Genomic DNA, 12,300 nt, shown 5'->3' with positions numbered 1-12,300 from the left:
ACAGTTCTGTTTCTTAACTACAGAAAATAGATGAAATAGCATTTGCTTTTCACAGCCAAGGTCTAAATAATTTTATTTCTAATTTTCATCTCCCACTAAAATAGTCACAGAACCTTTCATCAATAGAGTATGCTATTTCTTAACATTATTGTCAGAGTCTGATTTTTTAAATTGCTTCTATTAAATCTGGGAAAACATACTCCCACTCATATTTTCTATGGATGTCTTCATATCCTAAAATTTTCCATGATCCCATTGCCAAATTATACTGTGAAAACCTCGTCCTGTAAACAAAACACAAAGTCAATGAAATGTGTAAAGAGAAAGGTTAATGGTATAACAAGATCAGTTTATATCAAAATATTTAAACTCAGACTCAGAATTAACACCTACATATACAGAATACAAACATAAACAGTTATATCTTAAAACTAATCTGGCACACAGCGTGAGGTTGCCCCAAAATGAGATAACAAGTAAAACATTTAAAAATTAAAAAAAAATGACTAGGCATTAAGATCCTAGAATTTCAGACATTTCGAAGAACCACAAGGATGAGCTGTACAAACGATGTGATTTCTACTTTTTCTTTTTCACGATAAGGACTCTGAGGCCCAAGAGTCTAAGTATCTTGTCCCAGATCAAAAAGGGGTGAGTGTCAGAGCCAGAAGACCCCTGGTTCCCTGATTCCTGTTTGAAGCCTTTTCCGGCACGTTGTGAAGCTACTTTAGATCTGGATTCTACTTGAGGAAAGCAAATGAAAGGACAAGGTGGTGGAAAGTTGAAGTTAAAGGACAGTGGACAGAAGCCTATCAGAAGGTAAGAAGGGGCAAATAAGCTAGCACAAAAATCCTCTTAATCACGCAGTCAGTGAACTTTTCTCAGACACCTTTCATTTCTTTTTCCAGTATTTGCATTAGTATGTTTTTAAAAAACCTTCTCATGACTTTGGAAGGAGGCCCATTCACATTAATTTCCCATTTGCCAAATGGCCCATCTCCTTTAAAATCTTTTGAAAATGTTACCTTTTGCTGGAAACTTACTACAATAACACAAATACCTGACATTTACTGAACAGTTGACCTGTGCTCCCAAGTGAAGACCATAGATTGATGGCCGCCTGTCATAGCTACTCCTCCCTCACAAAGCTATATATGCACTGTGACTGTATTCCTCTTGTGGCACTTAACTGTTCTAAAGAGTGTGGAGTTTACAGTTACACAGTCTAAGTTCAAATCCTGACTCTATATTTTAATAGCCATGCCTCATCGGGCAACTTACTCTTGGTTTTAGTTTCCTCATCTATGAAATGGAGAAAGTAATACTAAAGACCTCATTGATCAAAGGAGTTAATTCCTGTAAAGCACTTAGAACCCTGCCTGGTACCCTGTAACCCATTGGTAAATTTAACTATCATCATTCGTTCTTATTTAGTTCTTCAACTAAATTCCACATCTAGACAGAAAGCTCACTGAAAGCAGAAACCATGTTTGATTTGCCTTTGTATATTTAGCACCTCACATGATGCTTTACTTAAAAGAGATTTTAACTTGCAATGCAGTCCCTGTGGCAGAGATGCTAATCAAACATATTTTCTCTTCCTGGGCACACAGTGAAATTAGGGTGCCCAGCAGCTGCATCAGCATGCAGCCACGTGACTAGTTCTCACCAATGAAATGTGAGCTGAAGGGTCACTTACCACTTCCGGAATAAAACAGTTAAGAATGGGTATACATACACTCTCCATGCTTTCTCTCTCCCCCGTTTGTTGACTGGATGTTAAATTCCATGCACTGAAAATTGTGGGTCTCCCATTGGCCTGGCTTTGTGAAGCAGAGACCCCTCTAATCATTGCAACCTGCAATGAACTATAAGATGAGAAAGAGGAAAAAAGCCTTCGACGTGTTCAGCCACTTAAATTTTGCAGTTATTTGTTATAGCAATTAGCCTGCCCTGGTTAGTAAAGTCCACATCAGCCAGGTTATGGTATGTAAAGAAGAAAAAGGGAAACAGCCATTGAGAAAGGGGTTTCTTGTTTTCAGTCTTTCTGGCAGTACTTCTTTCCAAAATTACTTTTTCTTCCCAGAATAACAGGTATAAAGTATTTTAAATTTCTTAATATATTTTACATATTAAGTGTCCACAGATAATCTTGTTTGAGAAAAGGTTTTTAAAGAAGATTTAAAAACCACTGCATTATAAAATAAACTGTATATTTTCTTTATAATCATAGCATATTTTATTAATAGACATTGAATAAACATTAAGTAAACAATGCATCAAGCTAAGAAGTTAAAACACAATCTTTCTATGTCTGTCTTATTTGAACATTAAAAAAGATAGCAGACTTTCTTTAAAACATAAAAGATTTTATCATGATATTTTATTATGCAAAAACCTACAAGAATTCTCAGTTGACAACCTAATGTCCTGGCACTCAAGGCTCCTTATGTTCTGGCCTCTACTTTATGTCAGCCTTTAAGATAATGTGGCATTGAGGTTAAAAACCCAAAGTCTGGCGTTTGATTTCTCAGATTTGAATTCTGGCTCTGCCACTAACTCTTTGCATAATCTTGAGCAAGTTATATAGCCTCTCAAGCCTCAGTTTCCTCATAAGCAACTACAGAAATATATCATAAAGTTTTTAAGAGGTTTAAATGGATTAAGACATCGAATGTTCTTAGAACAGCATCTGACAGTATGATTACTGCTGTTAACTATTGTGATTACCTAATCTTGTCTAATCAACTTTTATATTATAATTTTTAAAATTTTTCTATTTCAGCCTATTATGGGGGCACAAATGTTCAGGTTATATTATAATTTATGCTCAAGGGACTATGCTGAGCTTGTAGGAGAAACGGTGAAATATAAAACATATTTTTTATGAACAGAACTCATCATGTCAGGCAGAAAAGTCTTAAACTAGAAAAATATTAGTTTAAGTCAGTGCATGATATATGCTTAATTTAACCTAAATTTTAACAGGAAGACTAATAAAATGTTTTAAATATATTCCTTAAAAGCAAGCCTCTTTTCATAAAATGTTTATTAAGTTAGATTTTTTTAACTACATATTTGGCATTTTACCTAAAGGGGAAAAAGAATTTTTATCTTCAGATGTTTAAAATATGTTTAGTATCAGATATTGTATTTCAGATAATAAAAGTAAATATCAATTAGCCATATCCTAAATGGAAAGTTTGCTAAAGCTTGTTAATCTTGCTAAGTGTACTTGTTACATATGCAAACAAGAAATAAACTATATAGTATTTTCCTCCAAAAAGATTATTTTCAATAGTTGAGTTTTTAGAGTTCTCTTCACTATGAGATTAAATATGCAAAAGAAGAGCTTTCCCCATATTTTATTCCTTTAGAATATTTTAATAAAAGATTAACTACTTCTGCTATGAACACTTTCATGTTTTTTAACTTCTAATATTTCTCTCCTGATTTTACCTTCCTACTTCTGGTTCTATCACCTTGAATCAGAGCCTTCTCTTGCTGTTTTTTCAACCTTTCAAATGCTTGTAGACAATGATGGAGGTAGGGAGAGCGCCAGCAAACACAGTTCCAAGACCTCTTTGCCCCACCAGCACGCAACTCATTTAACAGTATACAAATGATTTAACAGTAATCCCAGCTGAGTTCCCAGAGGAAATCATTTCCATTCCCACCACTGCTTGCAGATGGAGGTCATGTTTCCCTCTCTCCTTAGTCACTGCTCAGCCAAACTATTCTATTTACATAATTCTCCCAGTAGTGTTAGGTAAACTTTTTGAAATCAAAGCAGTTTATAGAGTTGCACATCCAGAAAGGGCTGTGGAATTGGAGAATTGAAGAGCTCCTGGCCCAGGGCATGGGTGATGATTTTGTATTTGCCCCGTCCTAGATATTCTCCATTTCTCCTCCAGATCTAGATCCACCTTGCGTCCTTACAGGCTGACTTGTATAACCTTGTTCTCTGACTTTCTATTACTTTCTGTTGGGTTCAGTGAAACGGAAGCACTAAGGATACCTGAGGGGAGTTAGAAATTGGAGTTGGGGTATATTTATTCCCTGGCTCTCTCTTAGCTTGTCTGAGAATTGTCTCTTATATCTACAGATACTCCCTTCAGATTTCAGCAACAGTTCCATCTTCTTCCCTCTTCAGGATTTAGGTCATAAACATCTCTCCCACTATCCCTAGTCCCAGGGTGATTCACCATCCCTTGTTAGTTTCACTTCTCTGCAAAGAGTCCTTTCACTCATGTCTCTTCAACTGCTCCTTATGAGTGTGCTGTCATTTTCTCACTGGGCCCTTGGCTAATGTTTCCCTAAAAATGTATGACACTAATGCCAGATAGCCTCCATCAGATCAAAACTGGTGGGCACTCTAGGTGGCATCCACATAACCCAAGACAAATGGGTTTTTCTTTCTGAAAGCTCAGTAAAGTTTGCATTATTGGGAATCCAGAAACAAGTGCAAATTTAAGGCAATATTGGTTAGAAAAAATTGATTAGAAGTCTTTATTAGTCAGGTCTTTCCAGGGAGACAAAACCAATAGAATATACATAGAGAGAAAGAGAGATGAGATAGGATTTTCTGAGGGAATTGGCTCATACAATTATGGAGGCTGAGTAATCCGACTATAGATGGTCTAAAAGCTGGAGAGCCAGGGAGGCTGGTAGCATAACTCAGTACAAGCCCAGAGGTCTCAGAACCTGGAAATCTGACAGTTTAAATCTCAATCTGAAGGCCAAAGGCCTGAGAAATTGGGGTTTGGGGACACTGGTGTAAGTCCCAGAGTCCAAAAGCCAGAGAACCTGGAGTTCTGACATACAAGGGCAGAAAAAGATGAGTGTCCTAACTCTAGGAGAGAGAGAACAAATTCACCTTTCCTCTGCCTTTTTGTTCTCTCCGGGCCCTCTGCTGGGTCATTGGTGTCTGCCCACAATGATAGAAGATCTTCGCCACTCAGTCCACTGACTCATACACCAATATCCTCTGGAAACACCCTCACAGACATACCCAGAAATAATGCTTTACCAGCTCTCTAGGTATCTTTTAACCCAGTCAACTTGTCACATAAAATTAACCATCACAAAGTCTATTAACTTCAAAGCTCCTCAGAGAATTTATCCTTTCTATCATGGGTTGAGATTCTTAGACATTCCTCTCAAATGTCAGTAAATACCACAATTTGACAGGACCAGCACATGGCACCATGGAGTGACAATGGCCTGGGACCCAACAAGCTTGGTTCCAGCACCAACTCCTTCACTAATAAGTTGTATGATCTTGGGCAAGTCATTTAGTCTTTTGGACTTCAGCTTTTTTTCAGTCTTCAATAGGGCAAAGCTGTAATTCATAGCCTTCCAGTTCCTGCAACATCTCAGTGTAGTCACAGTCCTTCTTCTCAACAGTAAAATCTGCTGGTGAAGTACAAGCCTGATCATATCTGCCAAATTCTGAAGTTTATCTTTTCATGTAGCTCATAAACCATCCTATATTGTCTTGAGTTAGGGTGAACAATGGAACGGGGGCCTGCCTTGCAAAATGAGCTTTGTTTTCTGCTCAGTTCATGCAGGCAATGATTGTGTTTCACCTCTGGCCCCTCAAAATGCCATGCCTGATGAGGTGGTGTTTGTGAACCGATAATCATGTGTGAATCAGGAATGTTTCCTGGCCTGGGAAGCATGGACCAACACTAAAGTAGCATCATCTGATGCCTGCTCTCTGGATGAATGACCTTAGTATCTGATCTAATCACCCTCAGTTCCTTTCCTAATAAGCTAAGCCTTTTCACAACTCTGTGAATTTTTACTGTTTTATTCTCTCTGCCCAAAATGCCTAATGTTCAAGTTGGCAAGTTACTCCTTTACATTTAAGCCCCATTCAAGTATCACTTTCTCTATAAAACATGTTCCTGCACCCCCACTTTCTTCTCTGCTCCCCTATAACACTGTCCTCCTCTGTTCCTGCTACCTGTGTGAACATCTGATCACATGCTGCATTGTGCTTATCCATTTCCTATCGCACACCTCCCACCAGTCCCAGTGAACCAGCAGCTCTTCTGTCTCACCCTGAGTCCCCAGAGCAGAGTCTAGCATAAAAATATGCACCATAAATGATAAAAATATTCATAAATAAGTATAATAGATGAAATACTTTTCGAAAGATAGGACTCCAAAGTGAACTTGCTTTGGAGTTTTTTTTAAATTAGTGACTCTGCCTTAGAATGGATCTACCTTAAAAGCAGGAGCAGGAGCAACAACAGCAATAAAATAAGAAACTACACAAGGTAAAATGACCTACAATGCTCAGTGGAAGAAGAAAGCTGTAATAGCTTTGAAACAAAGCTTTCCTGTATGTAGATATAGAGCTAGGAATAAGGAAACAATAAGAGGAAACAGATTAAATGCATTAAGGATAATCTTAATTGGTTGTGGTTGTGGTTGTGGTGGTGGTGGTGGTTGCTGTTGTTATTGTTTTCTCAAAGCTTCTCAAAAGTTGAACAGAATGGACAGAGCTACAGGGGAAAAGGAATCTGCAGACAGCTGTCACTAGCTCTGCAATTTTTTTTATAAGACCTAGGGTATATTGTTGCAACCATTCTAGTGCAAAATACTCAAGAAGTCAACAATTTTTTTATGGTGGACTTACATGTTCTTAGCTCTAGGGATAAAAATATTATTAAGACACAGTCTCTGTTTTTGTCTTTGAGGGACACATAGTCTAGCTTGGGAAACATACTCATAAACAACTTACTATAATTCAACATGACAAATACTGTAAGAGAGGTATAGAGAGCTAGAGACAGGTGAAGAAAAGGTTAATTCTCAGTAATGACATCGGTCATGAAAATTTTCAGGAGAAGGTGAGTTTAGAGCTGGGTGTGGAAGAATAAATATACACTTGCAGGAAGAGAAGGAAACAAGAGAAAAATCTGTCAGGGAGAGAACAAACCAATACAAGGAAATATAAAAGCACACTGTAAGATTTAAGAAGAGAGATGAGGTTTAGAAAAGTGAGGTTGGAATGATGCTGGTAAACTCTGAGCTATGCAGGAATCACTGACAAAGGTTTTCCGTCTACTAGGCATTTGTGTTCAAACCTAATGGGTGCGGTGCACACTGTCTGGGGGATGGACACACTTGAAGCTCCGACTCGGGTGGGGCAAAAGCAATATACGTAACTTAAACATTTGTACCTCTGTAATACACTGAAATTAAAAAAATTTTAAAAATATGAAAAATACTCTGACATACCTTAAGAAAAAGCACAAAATAAATGATTTTATTATTTTTCTTATTTCTGTTTTACTTGTGGTTCCTTCTTGAAAAACAGATTTTTTCCAACTTTCCACTCTTCAGTCTTAATCCCCATCCTTCTCTTTGTCAATGCATCCTCTTACCACAATTCAATTCACTGCCTTACTTCTTTATCTGTTGACTATATAAAGGCAATTCTTAAAATGAAATAAATTATAAGTATGTATGAGTCCTCTACTGCCCCAGTGACACTGCTTTATGTTTTGTGGGGATAAATCCAAACCATTTTAGTGATAATTTATTAGCTTGTGAGGTCTTCAAGGGTAGGGAATCAAGTGTTTAGTTTAATAATGAACCTCCTAGGGAAATTCTAAAACCTAAGCTTAGAATTTTTTATGTGGCTGACTATTCTTTGCTAAGGTCAAAAAGAATTTTAGAGTTGGTTTGTTTAAATATTAAATATTTTCAATAAAGAATATGCTAGGTTTGTTAAGAATTTCAGAATGAAATTTGTAGTTGGTGTATTTTAAAGTTTTTAAAAGATTTTTCCTCCATTCTGTTAAACAAATTTTCTTTCTTTTGTTTTATTGCTGTTATTGTCATTATGTATTTGCAAAAGGGCAGAATAACATTTTATCTCTACTAGAGCCACTTTTCTAACTTTCTAACTATATATAATCCCCATAAAATATGGGAGATACTGCTTGGTAGCCATGTGTATGTATGTGTGTGTGTGTGTGTGTGTGTGTGTGTGTGTGTGTATGTACTTTGGGGGAATATTTTAAGACCATGAAATGAAACTAAGCTTACACTCTGCTCAAATCTTTGCTTTATATTTCATTTTAATGTATTACTGCATGACTTGAAGAAGCAAACTAAAAATTGTCAGAGTATTGTCAGGGGCAATGCTTGCAAAAACCAATCTAGTTTCACCACCCCTATTAGCTTTTCCACTTTCCATGAAAAAATTATTTCTGTCAATATTTTAATTTCAACTAGATAAGGTGGAAGGAGTGAGTGACATCTAAGCAGATGGTTGTCAGAAAACTGATGACTGCATACAGTGGTGTGATTAAGAATTAGGGAATAAATATATGCAGCTAGCTGTAAGTACCTGGCATCTATATATATCCCCCTCAAGGAATTCAATCTTAGAGATTACATTATGATTAATAAAATACTTATATTTTGATAGTGTATTTTAATAAATTTCTAAACTATTACATAAGTATCGGCTGTGCCTCTACATAAGCTTAGGTGGGCATAAATATGACCTTAAAAATCTTTATTCATCTTCCTTATTAACTTTCTAAACACCTTGAAAGATGTGTGTCAGCTGCTTAAATAAAAAGAAGTATAATTAGAATCATACAAATTATTTGCCTGTGATTGTTAGGGTCAGAGAGGACCACCCCAAATCAGTACTCTATACCATGTTGCATCTTCAAATCAATATACAATTTTGCTCTTTTTGAATAGCTTGGTTTTAGGGGTCAAAGCTTGATGTGGGCAAGGAATGTCTATGCAGAAGTTTTCAAACTCTTTGACCATGACCCATCTTACGGATTGAACTAGGTACTCCTAAAAAGATGTTGAAGTTCTAACTCCCAGTGTCTGTTGAGGTAGCCTTATTTCGAAATAGGGTCTTTGCAGGTGATCAAGTTAAAATGAGGTTATTCGGGTGGGCTCTATCTGATATAACTGCTTTCTTAAAAAACAGAAAAATTTGGACACAGCGAGAGACATGCACACGGGGAGAATGGCAGGAGAATATGAAGGCAGAGATTGTGGTGATGTATCTAAAAACCAAGGAATGCCAAAGATTGCCAGCAAAGCTACAGGAGGTAAGAGAGAGGCATGAAATAGACTATCCTTCACCACCTTCAGAAGGACCGGAGCCTGCCGACGACATCTTGATCGCTGACTTCTACCCTCCAAAACTGTTCAACAATAAATTTCTGATGCTTAAGCCATCCAGTTTTTGATACTTTCTTATGGCAGCCCTAGCAAACTAATATAATACAAGCCACAATCAGAAATGCATTGTAATCCACAAAATTTACACACACATACAAAATACACATGGCAAAGTTTTCACAAAACAATATTTGCCATTCCTGTATGTGGTATACTCTGACATTTTCTATACTACATAGTTTTAAAATTTTGTTAGTCACAACTCATAAAATTTATTTTAAGAGCTCATAACCCACAATTTGCAAAATATTAGCCTAACAGAAAAACAATATTTAGCTCCCACAATGGGCCCCGCTGTGACCAAAAAAAAAAAATCGGAGATGAGGTAAAGTTTTAAAAGAATATAATATACACCTCTAATGAAAAACAACATCAAATAAACAAAACATTCTCATGACAAAAATTATTTACTGGAGTTCTTTAAAATCAACACTAAAAACTCTAGACCCAAGATTGATGAGCAGATTCTAAGTCGTCTTCTAGTGGTATATTGTTCTGACCTCAGCAGCTGAAGTCAAAAGAATACTTTTCTTACCCCAATCTTTTTGGCTGCAGTTTACCGTGAATGGTGTTGAGCAGGTTTAAGTAGGTGAAAATCTGTGAACGATGGTTAAATCACTAATCAAACTTTAATAATCCCTAGAGCAGAGGTGATCTTACTTTTCAGCTCACAACTAAAGAGGTGAGATCTCACTGGAACCTTCATTTCTAAATTTCTAACCCTCTACATCCTTCTGTCTTTCTCTTTCCTCTCTCAATTCTTTTTGCTTTTTCTATTCTTCATGGGTTCTCTTCTCTCCTACTCTGGCCAAGTTCTTTATTCATCCCTCATTTTCAGTGTACCCCACTCTCCTCTCTTCTGTGTCAGCTTCCTTCCCTGTTCTTGACAATGTTTTTTGTCTTTCCTTTTCCATCTGTCTTTGGGTTTTCTTTTGGTTTATTCTTCTCTCCTTTAACTCATATTAACACAGAATTAAGTTTTTTAGGGTTGTGTGTCATTAACTAAAATTAATGGCTTCTATTTTAATTGTAACAAGCAGATGTATTGAATATCACGATTTTTTTCTAATACATTTTTATAATATGAATTTTTGCATTTTATAATGCAGTCTTTAATTTAACCCCTGCCATGGTCAGATGGAGGGCTAAAGGTTCTCACATCTCCTTTAAACAGCAGCCCCATCCCTGCTTCAGTGGTTTTAAAGTGCTGCTTTGAATATTATGTGGAAGGTAAGAGGAGTTTCAGAAAACTTTAAAACTAAAGTGACGAGAATTGATGCTAATTAAAACCAATTAAAAATAGAAGATGAACATCCTTGATATTTTAGGTAAAGCCCCTCAAAATTGAATTTGATTTCTGAAATGTGATTTCTCACACATTTTAAAAAGAGATGCATAAAGAATATTGAACTTTTTCAAAAGAAGATATAAAAATGGCTAATAAACATATGAAAAAATGTTCAACATCTCTAATCATCAGGGAAATGCAAATCAAAACCGCAATGAGATATCACTTAACTCCAGTGAGAATGGCCTTTATCAAAAAATCCCAAAACAATACATGTTGGTGTGGATACAGAGAGACAGGAACACTCATACACTGCTGGTGGGACTGTAAACTAGTGCAACCCCTATGGGAAGCAATATGGAGATACCTTAAACAGATTCAAGTAGACCTACCATTCGATCCAGCAATCCCATTATTGGGCATCTACCCAGAAGAACAAAAGTCATTCTATAAAAAAGAAGACACCTGCACCCGAATGTTTATAGCAGCACAATTCACAATTGCAAAGATGTGGAAACAACCCAAATGCCCATCAATTCATGAATGGATTAGCAAAATGTGGTATATGTATACCATGGAATATTACTCAGCTATAAGAAATAACGATGATATGGCATCTCTTTGGTACTCCTGGAGAGAGTTGGAACCCATTCTATTAAGTGAAGTATCCCCAAAATGGAAAAATAAGCACCACATGTACCCACCAGCAAACTGGTTTCCCTGATCATCACCTAAGTGCACATTTGGGAATAACACCAATTGGGTATCGGACAGAGGTGGGGGCTGGGGGGAAGGGATGGGTGTATACCTACTTGATGAGTGTGATGCGCACTGTCTGGGGAATGGATATGCTTGAAGTTCTGACTGGGGGGCATGGGGGGAGGGGATGGGTGCATACCTATGTGATGAGTGTGATAAGCACTGTCTAGGGAATGGACACGCTTGAAGCTCAGACTTGGGGGGATGGGGGGCATGGGCAATATATATAACCCGAACTTTTGTACCCCCATAATGAGCTGAAATAAAAAAAAAAGAATCTTGAACTATCTTTAGATATAAAGGTTTGTTTTTTTGTTGTTTTTTTATTTCAGCATATTATGGGGGTACAAACGTTTAGGTTACATATATTACCTTTGCCCCACCTGAGTCAGAGTTTCAAGCGTGTTTATCCCCCAGATGGTGCGCAACTGCACCCATTAGTGTGAATATACCCATCCACTCCTCCCCGCTCCCACCTGCCCAACATCGATGAATGTTACTACTGTATGTGCACATAAGTGTTGATCAGTTAATACCAATTTGATGGTGAGTACATGTGATGCTTGTTTTTTCATTCTTGTGATATTTCACTTAGAATGGATTTGTTATAGGAAATACTTTAGCGTCTGTTATAAAAATATGGTCATAATAGCTAAGGCAACTAAATTTTTATCAAGCAAAATTGTTCACTGTGTTTCCTTTGCATCTCTGAGAACAATTCACCTGTCTATAGCCTTCACTTTCATTTTTCCCTAAACCTGTCACTTTCATATTGCCTTCCCCAAGCCCCCAAACCCCCAAATTCGCCAAGGCCTGTTCTACTACTGTTAAATTCCCCTCTCTTCTAAAATTCCAATTAAAATGACCACTCTGTGAAGACTCAGAAAGCAATCCATAAAGAGGAGTTTAGAACGTTATTCAGGTTTAAGGTATTTCCACTAAGGTATAAATGCGGGACATGTGCAACACTGTAACTTACCCTTCAAAGGAATCTCACATAAGAGAAATTTAGTTAAACATGT

This window comes from Lemur catta, chromosome 8 (genome assembly GCF_020740605.2).
Source record: "Lemur catta isolate mLemCat1 chromosome 8, mLemCat1.pri, whole genome shotgun sequence".
NCBI lineage: Eukaryota > Metazoa > Chordata > Mammalia > Primates > Lemuridae > Lemur > Lemur catta.
This window is presented reverse-complemented; position numbering follows the sequence as displayed.